This window comes from Lepisma saccharinum, chromosome 28 (genome assembly GCF_977018435.1).
Source record: "Lepisma saccharinum chromosome 28, izLepSacc3.1, whole genome shotgun sequence".
Lineage (NCBI taxonomy): Eukaryota > Metazoa > Arthropoda > Insecta > Zygentoma > Lepismatidae > Lepisma > Lepisma saccharinum.
The window spans coordinates 14514356-14533168 of NC_139256.1; the positions used below are offsets into that span (position 1 = coordinate 14514356).

General features: G+C 28.8%; 4 pseudogenes; 3 read left to right on the plus strand and 1 right to left on the minus strand.

Moving 5' to 3' along the window:
* Window positions 1–1015: 1015 nt before the first annotated feature.
* LOC145981001 (cytochrome c oxidase subunit 3 pseudogene) lies at window positions 1016–1792 on the plus strand (annotated as a pseudogene).
* A 2068-nt stretch (window positions 1793–3860) lies between these two features.
* On the minus strand, window positions 3861–12413 carry LOC145980604 (NADH-ubiquinone oxidoreductase chain 1 pseudogene; annotated as a pseudogene).
* LOC145981003 (cytochrome b pseudogene) lies at window positions 6700–7839 on the plus strand (annotated as a pseudogene).
* A 3876-nt stretch (window positions 12414–16289) lies between the features above and the next one.
* LOC145981002 (cytochrome c oxidase subunit 3 pseudogene) lies at window positions 16290–17066 on the plus strand (annotated as a pseudogene).
* The last annotated feature ends 1747 nt before the right edge of the window (window positions 17067–18813 follow it).

The window sequence follows — 18813 nt, forward strand, 5'->3', positions numbered from 1 at the left end:
CACAAATCTTTTATTAATTGATTAATAAAAATTATACAAGAATCATTAGATGACTGAAAAGTAAGTAATGGTCTCTTAAACCACAAAATAGTAATATAACAACTACTTCTAATGAAAAGAGTTAGTTAATATATAACATAGGAATGTCAAACCTAAATTATCCTTGCAGATACCCTTTTATCCCACAAATATATCCATTAAACTGAATTATTCTATTCACAATATTTATATTAATTTATTTTTTATTTTTAATTGTCAACTATTATAATTATAATAAATTATTAAATAATAACAATTTTAAAATAGAAAATAAATCAAAAATTAAATACTGAAAATGATAACAAGATTATTCTCATCCTTCGACCCAACATCATCAATTATAAATATATCACTAAACTGAATAAGAACATTCTTGGGATTATTAATAATTCCAGCCCCATTTTGATTAATACAATCACGAACCTCTATATTGTATAATATAATAATAGTAAAATTACATGAAGAATTCAAAACATTTTTAGGAATAATTAACCACCAAGGAAGAACTCTAATATTTATTAGTATATTTTCAATAATCCTGTTTAATAATTCAATAGGATTATTACCCTATGTATTTACTAGATCAAGCCACTTAGTCTTTACCTTAACCCTAGCCCTACCAATATGATTATCATTTATACTATTCGGATGAATTAATAATACAAAACATATATTAGCACATCTAGTGCCGGAAGGTGTCCCAGCACTATTAATACCAATTATAGTAGGTATTGAAATAATTAGAAATCTAATTCGTCCAATAACTTTATCAGTACGACTAGCAGCCAACATAATAGTAGGACATTTAATAATATCAATAATTGGAAATACAGGAACAATATTAGAAATTATTGGACTTTCAATACTAATTTTAGCACAAGTTATATTAATTATTATAGAAACAGCCGTAGCATTTATTCAATCTTATGTATTTGCCCTACTAATTGCTATTTATTCTAGAGAATCAAAATAACTAATGTCAGCAAACCAAAATCACCCATATCACTTAGTAGATCAAAGCCCATGACCAGCAACAGGAGCTGTTAGAGCAATAATACTAACAACAGGAATAATTAGATGATTTCACCAACAAAATATGATACTATTATTAATAGGGATAACAGCTATACTCCTTACAATAATTCAATGATGACGAGATATTTCACGAGAGGGAACATATCAAGGGTTACATACAAACCAAGTTATATTAGGACTACGATGAGGTATAATTTTATTTATTATTTCAGAAGTACTATTTTTTGTATCATTCTTTTGAGCATTTTTCCATAGAAGTCTATCCCCGACAATTGAATTAGGAATATTATGACCACCAAGGGGAATTACTCCATTTAACCCAATACAAGTTCCCTTATTAAATACAGCAATCCTGCTAGCCTCAGGAGTAACAGTAACATGAGCCCATCATGGATTATTAGAAAAAAACCACTCACATACAATACAAGCACTTATATTAACACTAATATTAGGAGTATATTTTACTATTCTTCAAGCATATGAATATTATGAATCCCCATTTACTATTGCTGATGCAGTATATGGATCCACATTCTTTATAGCAACGGGATTTCACGGGCTACATGTTATTATTGGATCAACATTCCTAGGAGTATGCTTAGCTCGACACATCTTATGCCATTTTTCACCAACACATCACTTCGGATTTGAAGCAGCAGCATGATATTGACATTTTGTAGATGTAGTATGATTATTCCTTTATATTTCAATTTACTGATGAGGTAGATAATTTACTTAGTATATATAAAGTACACTTAACTTCCAATTAAAAAGATTATAATAAATAAAGTAAATAATTAATATAGTTATAAGAACTTCATTATTAATTATAGCAGTCACATCAATTGTAATAATATTATCCACACTACTATCAAAAAAAATAATTATAGACCGAGAAAAAAGATCACCCTTTGAGTGTGGATTTGATCCAAAATCCTCAGCACGAATTCCATTCTCTATAAAATTTTTTCTAATTGCAGTAATTTTCCTAATTTTTGATGTAGAAATTGTATTACTATTACCAATAACAGTTATTATTATTAATTCAAAATTAGTATACTGATTATGTGTTAGACTCCTATTCTTATTAATTTTACTTTTAGGTTTGTATCATGAATGAACCCAAGGATCACTAGAATGAGCATGCTGGAGTAATAGTTAATAATAACATTTGAGTTGCATTCAAAAGGTATTGATTGATTCAATTTACTTTACTAGGCAAGAAGCAAAAGCAATCAGCTTCGACCTGAATAAATTGGTATATATTACCCTTGCTTACTTGACTGAAGCCAAAGAAAGGCGGCATATTAATGTTAATAATAAAATTAGGACTATTTCCTCAGTTAAGGGGTATATTATTAAGTGGGGGCTGCTAACTTCCATCCTTAGTGGTGAAATTCCATTAATACTCTCCCATTATTTCTTTAGTATAAAATTACATTATCTTTTCATGATAAAGCTGGACTTTAAATAAGTTCAAGAAGTGCCTACAGAATTATTTATTCTTCCTAATAACTTCAATATTATGCTTTATTATAAGCTATATAAACACACATAAATTATTAATAAAATTACTATTAAAAATGAAAATATAAAATAAATATTAAAATAGTTAGAATGTATTAGTTGAATACTTAAAGAACCACTCCTTATATATTTATATACCCCCTGCCCCCCCATAAGTTCACTTCATCCATAATCGATAGCCTTAATATAGAGCCCCCCAGTAATAAATGAACTACCAATTAATCCACCAGAGGATAAATAAGGTAAAAATCATATCCCCCCTAATAAATAATATATTATTTTATTATTAAAAAATGGATAAACTTCAAACAAGAAAGATGTAATATTATATCCGATTCATCCCCCTAATAAAATACAAATAACTGCCCCTATCTTCAAATTAAATGGGATAATAACAACAAAAACAGAAGGAAAAATTACTCACATTAGTCTAGACCCCCCCACAATAGATAACAATAATAAGCCCAACATACCCTTAAATATACCTCACCCCCCATCATCAGAAAAAAATTGAAATGATGTACCTCTATAAGATTTACCAGCTAAATAATAATTTAATCGAAAACTATAAGCTATAGTTATTCCCGTAGAAATTCATAATAAAATAAATATTACTAAATTAAAAAAAGATATACTTAATATTTCCAAAATTAAATCCTTAGAATAAAACCCAGCCAAAAATGGTATTCCACATAGGGCAAGACTAGAAATTATTATACAAGAAATAGTTATTGGCATTTTATTAATTATTCCCCCCATGCAACGAATATCCTGAACATCACCTATAACATGAATTACTACACCGGCACACAAAAACAATAAAGATTTAAATATAGCATGTGTTAACAAGTGAAAAAATGATAGCTCCTTTAATCCCATAGATAATGTTAATATTATTAGCCCAAGTTGTCTCAATGTAGATAGAGCAATAATTTTCCTTAAATCGTATTCAAAATTAGCTCCAATCCCAGCTATAAATATAGTTAGCCCAGATAATAATAAAAGTACCCTCCCAAGAACAGTATATATTAATATATCTCCAAAACGAATTAATAAATAAACCCCAGCAGTAACCAAAGTAGAAGAATGAACTAATGCAGAAACTGGAGTTGGTGCAGCTATAGCTGCCGGCAACCATGCAGAAAACGGAATTTGTGCACTCTTTGTCATACCAGCAATAATAATAAATCTAGTAATTAGTATTATATCAAAATCAGAAACTAATCATAAATAATAAATATAATTTCATCTACCATAGTTTAATATTCAAGCAATAGATAATAAAATAAATACATCACCAATTCGATTAGACAGAGCAGTTAATATTCCAGCAGAGTAGGAACGAACATTCTGATAATAAATTACTAGACAGTAAGAAACTAATCCCAGACCATCCCACCCTAAAATAATTCTAATAATATTAGGAGAGATAATTAAAAACATTATAGATCCAACAAATAATAAAACTAAAATAATAAATCGATTTATGTTATAGTCCCCCTCTATATAAGAACCTCTATAATTAATAACCATAGAAGAAATATATATAACTAAACCTATAAAAATTAAAGATATCCAATCAAATAATATTGTTATAATAATATTAGAACTATTCAAATTAATAATATTTCACTCAATAAAAATTGTAACATCCTTAACTAAAAATATTATTCCTAATAATAATAAAACTATTCTACTAATCAATAAAATAATTGATACTATGCTTGTAATAAAAAAATTAAAAACCATTGATTTAAGAACCTTTAGTTACCACTAAGTCCACAACTTACTATTCTATTTAAACTACTTAAATATTTTAAATTCAATGAAATATTGGAGAACAAAAAATAATTAAAAAATTTAATGGAAATAAATGACAAAATAACAATAGGTATTCACGAATATTACTTCTTCAACAAGAAAATACACCAGAATAATATATTCCATGCTGAGTATAAGAATATAGATATAAGGTATAACCAGCACTTAAAAAAGAAAGTAATGCAACACCTACAAAACTAAAATAAGATCATCCAATAATTCTATTTAATAAACTAATTTCACCCAGCAGATTAATAGAGGGAGGAGCAGCCATATTAGTAATTCTTAATATAAATCATCATAAAGATAATCTAGGAATATAGTTAATTATTCCCCTATTAATTAATATACTACGACTACCTAATCGTTCATAAGTAATATTTACCAGGCAAAATATCCCAGAAGAACAAAGACCATGTGCTACTATTAAGGTAAGACCCCCCCCTATTCCTCATGCACTTATAGTTATAATCCCCATTAAAACAAGACCTATGTGTGCTACAGATGAATATGCAACCAAGGCCCTTAAATCAATTTGACGTATACAAACAAGACTAATTATTCAAATTCCAACAACTCTAATACCAAATCAAAAAATATTATATTTAATAGCTAATCTCTCAATACAAGAAATAATTCGCAAAATCCCATATCCCCCAAGCTTTAATAAAATTCCAGCCAAAATTATAGACCCACTAACTGGAGCCTCAACATGAGCCCTAGGTAATCACAAATGAACCAAAAACATAGGTATTTTTACCAAAAAAGCAACCACTATTCTAGTATATCAAATAAAATAATTTATATCAATATTAATATATCTAAATATATATATATATAAACCACCCGCCTTATAATTTAACATAAAAATACCAACCAAAAGAGGTAAAGAAGCAAGTAATGTATAAAAAAGTAAGTATACCCCCGCTTGTACTCGTTCTGGTTGGTATCCTCACCCTAAAATTAAAAACAAAGTAGGTACTAATGACCCCTCAAAAAATAAATAAAATAAAAAAAAATTTATTCTTATAAAAGTTAATATTAACAATAATAATAAAATAATTAACAAAAATATAAATCTACAAGGGTAAAAATAAATAGATATAATACTATTTCTAGCCACTATTATTAAAAAAATAATTCAAATACTAAGTAAAATTAAAGAATAAGACATCACATCTAATCCAATAAAATAACCGGCCCCCCATACTCCAATACCAAGCCACACTATTAATAAAAACAAAAAACAGCCAAAAACAATAGAAATTTGAACCACTATTCATAAAGAACTATTAAATCTCAAAAGGATTAAAAATATAAAATAAAAAATATATTTTAACATTTTAATAATACAAAAGAATTAAAATAGTCATTACCATGAGTACGTGTAACTGATACTATAATAGATAGACCAAGGGCCCCTTCACATACACAAAATGAAATGAATAATAAACAAAAATAAGCTTCTTCCTGATTATTAATAAAATAATAAGTTATATATAAATACAAGGATAATACAATAAATTCAAGTCTTAATAGGGTTACTAATAAATGTTTACGTTGAGAAATAAAACATAAAAATCTAATAAATAAAATAATTAATATAAATAATATTCTTAACATAAGTTTTTATAGTTTAATAAAAACAATGGTCTTGTAAATCATAAATGAATTAATAATTCTAAAAACATCAAGGAAGATATAATTATATCATCAAAAGCTCCCAAAGCCAATATTTTTACTAAACTACTCCTTGATATTAAAATACAATTAATACTAATTACCATTATATTATTATTAGCACTAATAATATTATATATAAGACATCCACTATCTATAGGGGTTATATTAATTATACAAACTGTTACTGCATGTCTAACAATATCAACATTCCTAAAATCCACATGACTTTCCTACGTATTATTCCTAGTATTTTTAGGAGGAATACTAGTTCTATTTATTTACACAACAAGACTTACACCAAATGAAATATTCAAAATAAGAACAAAAATATTGACCTTTGGTGTAACTCTAATGTTATTATGTTTATTTATACTAATAATAATAGACCCATTATTAATCCCCTCAATTCTACAAAATATAGATACCCATACCACCTGAAGAAGCATACCCCCCCTACCTGGAATAAAATTATATAATGAATCCATTATAATAATAACTACTATAACAGTAGTATACTTATTTATTACATTAATTGCAATTGTAAAAATTACTAGACTTTCACATGGGCCTCTAAAAATAATTAAATAATTACAAATGACAAAGCCAGCACGGATTTACCACCCACTACTTAAACTAGCAAATAATGCATTAGTGGACTTACCAGCCCCACTAAATATCTCCTACTGATGAAATTTTGGTTCACTTATAGGAATGTGTCTTTCAATCCAAGTCTTAACAGGTCTTTTTTTAGCAATACATTATATTTCAAGAACAGATTTAGCCTTTTCTAGAGTAATACACATCTGCCGAGATGTAAATTATGGGTGAATACTACGAACTATTCATGCTAACGGGGCCTCCATATTCTTTATTTGTATATATATACATGTTGGACGGGGGATATATTATGGATCCTATTTATATTTTCACACATGATCTATTGGGGTCATAATTATATTAGCAACAATAGCAACAGCATTTGTTGGATACGTACTACCATGGGGTCAAATATCATTTTGAGGTGCCACAGTAATTACTAACTTACTCTCGGCAATTCCATATTTAGGAACTATACTAGTTCAATGAATTTGAGGTGGATTCGCAGTAGATAGTGCCACGCTAACCCGATTCTTCGCCTTCCATTTCTTATTACCATTTATTTTAATAGCAATATCCATAGTTCATCTACTTTTTTTGCATCAAACAGGATCTAATAATCCATTAGCTATTAATAGTAATATAGATAAAATTCCATTTCACCCGTACTTCTCCATAAAAGACACATTAGGGTTTATACTTATAATTTTAATATTAATACAACTATCATTAATATTTCCAACAACCCTAGGAGATCCTGAAAACTTCACCCCTGCAAACCCACTAGTAACTCCCGTACACATTCAACCAGAATGATACTTTCTATTTGCATATGCCATTCTACGATCTATTCCAAATAAACTCGGAGGAGTAGTAGCACTAGTATTATCTATTATAATTTTATTTATTATACCAATACATCATAAAAGAAATTTTCGTGGACTACAATTCTACCCTTTAAATCAAGTACTATTTTGATTAATATTTGCAACCTTTATTTTATTAACCTGAATTGGGGCCCGACCTGTAGAAACTCCGTATATTACTACTGGGCAACTATTAACAATTATATATTTTATATATTTCATTATATCCCCAGCAACTCTACTACTATGAGATAAAATTTTAAAAAAATGACTTCTTGACTGAAATTTTAAGTGTATGTCTTGAAAACATAAAATAGAATGTAAATATTCTAGAAGTCTTTCACATTCTAATTATTATGCAACTAAATATAAATTGATACAATTAAGCCCCTAAACCCAACAAAAAAAAAAAAATAATTTAAAGATACCGGAAGAAAACTCCTTCAAGCTAAATACATAAGTTTATCATAACGAAATCGTGGTAATGTTCCCCGAACTCAAATATAAATAAATCCTAAAAAAATAACCTTTAAGTAAAAAAAATAAGAAAAGTGATACCCCCCCAACAATAAAATTCTAAATAAAACACTTATAAATAAAATACTAGCATATTCAGATATAAAAATTAAAGCAAACCCCCCAGCACTATACTCAACATTAAATCCAGAAACAAGTTCAGACTCCCCCTCAGCAAAATCAAAGGGAGTTCGGTTGGTTTCAGCTAAGCAAGATCTCAACCAAGCCAATGCCAAAGGTATAGCAATAAAAATAAATCATAAATAATCCTGAAAAACATTAAATAAAAGTAAATTATAACCACCAATTAAAAAAATAAAGGATAATAAAATTAATACTAAGCTAACCTCATAAGAAATAGTTTGAGCAACTGCCCGAAGACCACCGAGTAACGCATAATTAGAATTAGATGATCACCCAGCAGATATTACTCTATATACCCCTATTCTCATACAACATAAAAAGAAAAACACCCCCAAATAAAAATTAAATAATAAGGTGTGGTATGGAAAAACAACCCAAACAATCAAAGATAAAAATAAACTAAAAATTGGAGACATATAATATGGATAATAATTTCTCAAGGTAGGTAATGCTTGCTCCTTAGTAAATAATTTAACTGCATCAGCAAAAGGCTGAAAAATACCACAAATTCCAACTCGATTAGGTCCCCTACGAATTTGAATATACCCCAATACCCTGCGCTCAAACAAAGTAAAAAAAGCAACTCTAATTAAAACACACACAACTAAAATAATAAAAGAAATAATTCCAATAAATAAATCTAATATCATCTACTATAAAAAGAAATTTATCTTCATTATTGAATTCTAAATTCAATGCACTTCTCTGCCATAATAGTAATTATTATTAATCAATATTATATATATAATATAAGTATTTGGTCCTTTCGTACTAAAACACTTTTAATATTAAGAGATAGAAACCAACCTGGCTCACGCCGGTTTGAACTCAGATCATGTAAGAAATTAAAGGTCGAACAGACCATCAAATTTGAAATGCTACACCCAAATGATATCTTAATCCAACATCGAGGTCGCAACCCCTCCTGTCGATAGGATCTCTCAAGAAAGATTACGCTGTTATCCCTAAGGTAACTTATTCTTTAAATCACTAAAAATGGATCCAAAATAACAAAAATTATTGAATATTAAATAAAAAAGAGCTAACTATTATCTTTCCATCACCCCAACGAAATATTACTTAATAATACATATAGTCATACTACTAATTAAAAAATTATTAAAATAATATAAAGATCTATAGGGTCTTATCGTCCCCTTAAAAAAATAAAGCCTTTTCACTTTAAAGTAAAATTATATATTAATTAACTAAAGACAGTCTATTCCTCGTCCAACCATTCATTCTAGCCCCCAATTAAAAGACTAATGATTATGCTACCTTCGCACGGTCAAAATACCGCGGCCATTAAACAAGTGTCATTGGGCAGGTTATACTTCATATAAAAATCATGAAAAGATGTTTTTGATAAACAGGCGAGAATAGATTTTGCCTAATTCCTCTAATTAATTAAATAAATATACTAATAGAATCATAATTTCAAAATAAAACCAATTAAAACATATAATTAAGTAAGAAAGTAAAACCAAACTAAATTTTTAATAAAATTTCAAATAAATTATAACAAAATTACAAATATTAGCAATCTCCAAACCAATAAATATAACAGTTTATTATAAAGTTATAACCAATATATTAACCAGAAGCACATCCCCCTAGTCATAACTAAACATTAATATTAAATATATATTAATATAAAAAATATTAAAATATAAAGCTATATTAAATATAATTCCCTAATAACTAGATATAAGGTAAGTCGAATAACATTTTATTACAAGTAACAATTTTAACAGAAAAATATAACACTTTTACCTTAAAATTAACATACTAGCTCCTCACCCTTCGAGAAAACAGAATATTCAATTAAAATTTAATCCTCCCTGATACAAAAGGTACGATTATTAACATCTCCTATAATAAAAATTAATATTTCATATATTTAATAAATCCCAACACTGTACTAATAATCTATAACAAACTAATTCATATATAACTAAATATATAACCAACCTCAATAAAATTCCTTTTCATATATAAACAATTTATAAGCAAAATTCAAATAGTAATAAAATTTCTATCAAAATATATCGAATTGCACGACTAACTACTCAATGTAAATGAATATTCTAACTAACAGAAATATTTTGATGCTATTCAAACTAGGCACACCTTCCGGTACGCCTACTATGTTACGACTTATCTCACCTATATAAATGAGAGCGACGGGCGATGTGTGCATGCCCTAGAGCTAATAAACCAAAATGTTATTCTAAAACAAAATTACAATTAAATCCAATTTCAAATATAATTACAATACATTATCCAAATCAACATAATGTAACCCATCTCCACCCACTAATAGGCTGCACCTTGACCTGAAATGTATTCCAATAGAAAAAAAGAAGATATATATTTAAATATTCAAATTACGGCGGTATACAAACTGATACTTTACAATAATGGGTCAAATAAAACGCGGAATATCGATTACGGGACAGGTTCCTCTAAATAGAATAAAACACCGCCAAATTCTTTGAGTTTCAAGATCATAACTAATACTACTCAAACCAAATTCACAATGATAATAATAGGGTATCTAATCCTAGTTTAATATATCACCTTTATAGATTTAATAAAAATAAAGAACAAATTATATTAAAAATTTCACCTAATAAATAAAATATAAACAACCAAAAATCAATTATTACTACAATTAAGCCAACAACCCTCCACTTATGTCCCCACGTCTAACCGCGGCAGCTGGCACGAATTTAGCCGGACAAAATAAATATTAAAAATTAAAATCCTGTAATCTAATTTACATTAAAATTAACAAACCCACACACTGCGAATTATAGTCCAAATACACCGTCTCAATTCATAAAAAATTGGAGGAAGTTTTACCTCTCTTTAACAAATACATATGTAAAATTTAACTCGGGAGATTTAAGCTAGAATAAAACTTTAACTTTAAAATATAAAGAGAGGTTCTATATTATTATATAGTATGTATTATATTAAATTAGACTATAATTAGAGATTATCTCACGAAAATTTCCTCCCTTTTTATTTTTTACTCACTTTCCCGTTCTATATAGAACACAATTTTTTTTTTCCCTCAAAATTGTGTTCTATATAGATATATTAACTTCTTTTTTCTCTAGACTCAATAAGTGTTAAAATGACATGTTAATTAAGTCAATTACTTTAAGTTAGACTACAAAAACTTAAAAAATATTAGATAAAATTAAAAGCAATTCTGAAGTATTTATATTATTTAATAAATAGGTTCTACTTATTGATCATAAGAATAAAAGTCTAATAAATAATATTATTAGCCCACTATTATAATTTATTTATAAATAAGATGTCTGAAAAAGGATTACCATGATAGGGTAAAGTATACATGAATTTTAGCATGTTCTTATTAATTCATTTTTATTAAAAATGAATTATTTATAACTGAAAGAATTAAACTTTCTCCAATGGTATCAAACCCCATAGTGCATCATACACCAAAATATAATAAAAAGGTAAGCTAATTAAGCTAGAGGGCTCATACCCCACATATGAAGGTCTATAATTAATCCTTCCCTTTTTAATGCTCACAACCCCCAAAAAAATAATATTCCTATTGACCCTCACAATAGGAACCCTCCTTTCTATTTCTTCCACCTCATGATATGGAGCCTGAATAGGCTTAGAAATTAATCTAATATCTTTTATTCCATTAATTTCCGCACCAAATAATCAACGGAATACAGAAGCATCACTTAAGTACTTTCTAATTCAAGCATTAGCATCATCAATAATTTTGGCCGCAGCATTAATTATAATTAATGCTGCAAATTTCAACATACAGACCCAACTTCTGACTATAGCTCTATTAATAAAAATAGGAGCTGCTCCATTTCACATTTGAATACCAGAAGTTATAGAAGGTATAACATGAATTAACTGCCTAGTAATAACAACTATTCAAAAAATTGCTCCATCAACGTTACTTAGCTATGTAATTGACAATTTAAATATAATTCTAATTTTAACAATTAGAATATCAGCAATTATTGGAGCAATTGGAGGATTAAATCAAACCTCGTTACGAAAAATTATAGCCTTTTCATCAATTAACCATATATCTTGAATTATTCTAAGAATAACATCAGAAGATAACACCTGGTTAACATATTTACTACTATACATCCTTATAACCACCTCCGCCATTATACTATTTTCAATAAACAAGACATACTACATCCACCAACTGTTTATATTAAAACTTTCCCCCATTAAAAAAATGTCCTTATTCATATCAATACTATCTCTTGGTGGACTACCCCCCCTACTAGGATTTTTACCAAAATGAATAGTTATTATCCAAACAACCAACCTTAAACAATTAGTTATAGTTATAATCCTAATTAGTATATCACTATTAACCCTATACTATTACTTACGAACCTCACTTACATCAATTTTAATAAATTATAAAACTAATATGTGAAATATTATTAACAACAACCCATTAAATTTAAAAGAACAAGTATTATCGGTAGTTACAATTTTTCTCTCAGTGTGTGGATTACCTATAATTCAACCAATTTATATATCTCTGTAAGATCTTTATAAGGTCTTAAGTTAATTTTAAACTAATGACCTTCAAAGTCATAAATAAAGGATATCTTTTAGGCCTTAATACATACAACGTATCACCCTGAAATTGCAGTTCAAAATTATTATTCTTAACTATAAAGCCAAAATTTAATGAGAGAGTTTAACCTCATAAATAAATTTACAGTTTATCACCTATATAACTTCAGCCATCTCATTTTTGCAACGATGATTATTTTCTACTAACCATAAAGATATTGGTACAATATATTTAATTTTCGGAGTATGATCAGGAATAGTTGGAACATCATTAAGTATCTTAATCCGCATAGAATTAGGTCAACCAGGAAGTTTAATTGGAGATGATCAAATTTATAATGTAATTGTAACTGCACACGCATTTATTATAATTTTCTTTATAGTAATACCCATTATAATTGGAGGATTTGGAAACTGATTAGTACCTTTAATAATTGGAGCCCCGGACATAGCCTTCCCACGATTAAATAATATAAGATTTTGATTACTACCCCCATCACTAACTCTACTATTATCAGGAAGAATTGTAGAAAGTGGTGCAGGAACTGGCTGAACAGTATATCCTCCACTATCTGCAGGAATTGCACATGCTGGAGCCTCTGTTGACTTATCAATTTTTTCATTACATTTAGCAGGAGTATCCTCTATTCTAGGGGCAGTAAATTTTATTACAACAGTAATTAATATACGAACTATGGGGATATCTATAGAACGAGTACCATTATTTGTATGATCAGTGGTAATTACTGCAGTTCTACTATTGTTATCACTACCAGTTCTAGCAGGAGCAATTACTATATTATTAACAGATCGAAATTTAAATACCTCATTTTTTGATCCATCCGGTGGTGGGGACCCCATCTTATACCAACATCTATTCTGATTCTTTGGACACCCAGAAGTATATATTCTAATTCTACCAGGATTTGGGATAATTTCACATATTGTAACTCAAGAAAGAGGTAAAAAAGAAACATTTGGAGTTCTTGGAATAATTTATGCAATAATAGCAATTGGGTTCCTAGGATTTATTGTATGGGCACATCATATATTTACTGTAGGAATAGATGTTGATACACGAGCATATTTTACTGCAGCTACAATAATTATTGCTGTACCAACAGGAATTAAGGTATTTAGATGAATTGCAACATTACATGGAACACAAATTAATTACTCCCCATCAATATTATGAGCATTAGGGTTTATTTTCTTATTTACAATAGGTGGATTAACAGGGGTAGTATTAGCAAATTCATCACTAGATATTGTACTACATGATACATATTATGTTGTAGCACATTTTCACTATGTACTATCTATAGGAGCAGTATTTGCTATTATAGCGGGACTAGTACACTGATTTCCACTATTTACAGGAGTAATAATAAATCCAGATTGATTAAAAATTCAATTCATCTCAATATTTATTGGAGTTAATTTAACATTTTTTCCACAACATTTTCTAGGATTAAGAGGAATACCACGACGATATTCGGATTATCCAGATGCATATACAATATGAAATATTGTTTCAAGATTAGGATCAATCTTATCATTTACAGCAGTAATTATTATAATTTTTATTACCTGAGAAGGTATAACAAGCGCCCGACCAACATTATTTAATCTACAACAAGCATCATCAATTGAATGATATCAAATATCACCTCCTTCTGAACATACATATTCAGAACTTCCAATACTACTTACTAACAACTAATTTTTAAGGTGGCAGAGAAGTGCATTGAACTTAAGCTTCAAATATAAGGGGTACCCCTTACTTAAAAGTGGCAACCTGAAATCAAGTAGGACTACAAGATAGATCCTCCCCATTAATAGAACAAATAATATTTTTCCATGACCACACGATATTAATTTTAATTATAATTACAGTATTAGTAGGATATTTAATAGCATCACTATTTAATAACAAATTAACAAATCGAATACTTTTAGAAGGACAAACGTTAGAAACAATGTGAACAATCATACCAGCAATTACCCTAGTTTTTATTGCATTACCCTCTCTACGTTTATTATACTTGTTAGATGAGATTAATCAACCTTCATTAACTCTTAAAACTATTGGGCATCAATGATACTGAAGTTATGAATACTCCGATTTTATAAAGGCAGAATTTGATTCATACATAGCCCCAAGTAATGAAATATCTTTAGACTCGTTTCGATTATTAGATGTAGATAATCGAACAGTGCTACCAATCAATATAGATATTCGAGTACTAACTACATCTGCAGATGTATTACATTCATGAGCTATACCATCCATAGGAATTAGGATAGATGCCACTCCAGGACGACTTAATCAGGCAGGAGTAAATATTAGTCGAATTGGTCTATTTTTTGGACAGTGTTCAGAAATTTGTGGATCTAATCATAGATTTATACCAATTATTGTTGAAACTACAACTCACAAATCTTTTATTAATTGATTAATAAAAATTATACAAGAATCATTAGATGACTGAAAAGTAAGTAATGGTCTCTTAAACCACAAAATAGTAATATAACAACTACTTCTAATGAAAAGAGTTAGTTAATATATAACATAGGAATGTCAAACCTAAATTATCCTTGCAGATACCCTTTTATCCCACAAATATATCCATTAAACTGAATTATTCTATTCACAATATTTATATTAATTTATTTTTTATTTTTAATTGTCAACTATTATAATTATAATAAATTATTAAATAATAACAATTTTAAAATAGAAAATAAATCAAAAATTAAATACTGAAAATGATAACAAGATTATTCTCATCCTTCGACCCAACATCATCAATTATAAATATATCACTAAACTGAATAAGAACATTCTTGGGATTATTAATAATTCCAGCCCCATTTTGATTAATACAATCACGAACCTCTATATTGTATAATATAATAATAGTAAAATTACATGAAGAATTCAAAACATTTTTAGGAATAATTAACCACCAAGGAAGAACTCTAATATTTATTAGTATATTTTCAATAATCCTGTTTAATAATTCAATAGGATTATTACCCTATGTATTTACTAGATCAAGCCACTTAGTCTTTACCTTAACCCTAGCCCTACCAATATGATTATCATTTATACTATTCGGATGAATTAATAATACAAAACATATATTAGCACATCTAGTGCCGGAAGGTGTCCCAGCACTATTAATACCAATTATAGTAGGTATTGAAATAATTAGAAATCTAATTCGTCCAATAACTTTATCAGTACGACTAGCAGCCAACATAATAGTAGGACATTTAATAATATCAATAATTGGAAATACAGGAACAATATTAGAAATTATTGGACTTTCAATACTAATTTTAGCACAAGTTATATTAATTATTATAGAAACAGCCGTAGCATTTATTCAATCTTATGTATTTGCCCTACTAATTGCTATTTATTCTAGAGAATCAAAATAACTAATGTCAGCAAACCAAAATCACCCATATCACTTAGTAGATCAAAGCCCATGACCAGCAACAGGAGCTGTTAGAGCAATAATACTAACAACAGGAATAATTAGATGATTTCACCAACAAAATATGATACTATTATTAATAGGGATAACAGCTATACTCCTTACAATAATTCAATGATGACGAGATATTTCACGAGAGGGAACATATCAAGGGTTACATACAAACCAAGTTATATTAGGACTACGATGAGGTATAATTTTATTTATTATTTCAGAAGTACTATTTTTTGTATCATTCTTTTGAGCATTTTTCCATAGAAGTCTATCCCCGACAATTGAATTAGGAATATTATGACCACCAAGGGGAATTACTCCATTTAACCCAATACAAGTTCCCTTATTAAATACAGCAATCCTGCTAGCCTCAGGAGTAACAGTAACATGAGCCCATCATGGATTATTAGAAAAAAACCACTCACATACAATACAAGCACTTATATTAACACTAATATTAGGAGTATATTTTACTATTCTTCAAGCATATGAATATTATGAATCCCCATTTACTATTGCTGATGCAGTATATGGATCCACATTCTTTATAGCAACGGGATTTCACGGGCTACATGTTATTATTGGATCAACATTCCTAGGAGTATGCTTAGCTCGACACATCTTATGCCATTTTTCACCAACACATCACTTCGGATTTGAAGCAGCAGCATGATATTGACATTTTGTAGATGTAGTATGATTATTCCTTTATATTTCAATTTACTGATGAGGTAGATAATTTACTTAGTATATATAAAGTACACTTAACTTCCAATTAAAAAGATTATAATAAATAAAGTAAATAATTAATATAGTTATAAGAACTTCATTATTAATTATAGCAGTCACATCAATTGTAATAATATTATCCACACTACTATCAAAAAAAATAATTATAGACCGAGAAAAAAGATCACCCTTTGAGTGTGGATTTGATCCAAAATCCTCAGCACGAATTCCATTCTCTATAAAAATTTTTCTAATTGCAGTAATTTTCCTAATTTTTGATGTAGAAATTGTATTACTATTACCAATAACAGTTATTATTATTAATTCAAAATTAGTATACTGATTATGTGTTAGACTCCTATTCTTATTAATTTTACTTTTAGGTTTGTATCATGAATGAACCCAAGGATCACTAGAATGAGCATGCTGGAGTAATAGTTAATAATAACATTTGAGTTGCATTCAAAAGGTATTGATTGATTCAATTTACTTTACTAGGCAAGAAGCAAAAGCAATCAGCTTCGACCTGAATAAATTGGTATATATTACCCTTGCTTACTTGACTGAAGCCAAAGAAAGGAATGTAGATTTTTCAAGTGAAATGCTTACTTTTGTTGTGAAGTGAATACTGAAAAGCGTAGAACTTTTGTACCCTGATAAAATAAATCCATTCAGAAGTATTTCTTTATCACGAAATAAATTTGCCATAATCTGTGGCGGAGTGGTTAGCACAACCCGTTGCGACACCAGAGGTCGCGGGTTCGAATCCTGGCCTGAGCATGGATTTTCTTTGTATGTGTCCCTTCATCAATTTCATCATATCATTACTCATCCTCATCGTCACCATTAGGCAAACGTGGCAGAAAAGCAACGCTAATAAAAACATCAGAAATACAGTTGAGGAGAGGATTTATGACTTAGTCAATGAACAATTGAAAGCGAAATTTGTTCGTGTTGTTGCCTTTTCCCTCACAATATGCGAAATTACGCACGTCTGTGAGCTAGCTCGGTTAGCTCCCTTCATTCGTGGATGCGATTCTTATCTCGATATGACAGTAAAACTACTTGAATGATTCCTCCCCGTGACACAAGGGCTGATATTTTGAAGGAAGTGGAGGTCATTTTGCAAAGTTACAGTCTTCCGTTATATTAAAACTTTTTAATAAAGTTATAATTTGTCCTTCCCAACTTCTCAGGAATACTAGGAATGACAGGAATATTTGTCCACAGTAAAAATACTACGTGATGAAGTTGAAAACAGGTTTCAAGACTTCAGAGGGTGCGAAGGGCAATAATCTTGTTCTGCTCTGCTCCCTTTTCTTTTGATGATGCGTGTTGCAAGTCCTGACTTCGAATGGAACTTATTTAATTGCAGTGCAACTCGTATAGGTGGGCTATCCTTGATTTTTCTTATATCTCCCATAGCAGGATCCTCGAATAAGCTATTTTGCTGTAGAAATTTTATTAATTTTCGTTGCACTTGCCTTGGTGAAAAGTTGTTTTCCATAATGAAGATTAATGAAACAACCGAATGATCAAGAATGACTGACAAAACATTTGTTGTCTGCATTAAGAGTTTCATGCTAACAAAAAACTTATTGCACACTTTTGAGAAGCTTGTTAAAAAAAACAGTGAAATCTGTGCGAAACGAAACTATAATTGCAAACAAACAGTTACAATTGTAACCAATTTATACTCGAAAGTAACATGTAAAATACTATAACCATGAAAAAATATGGGGGGA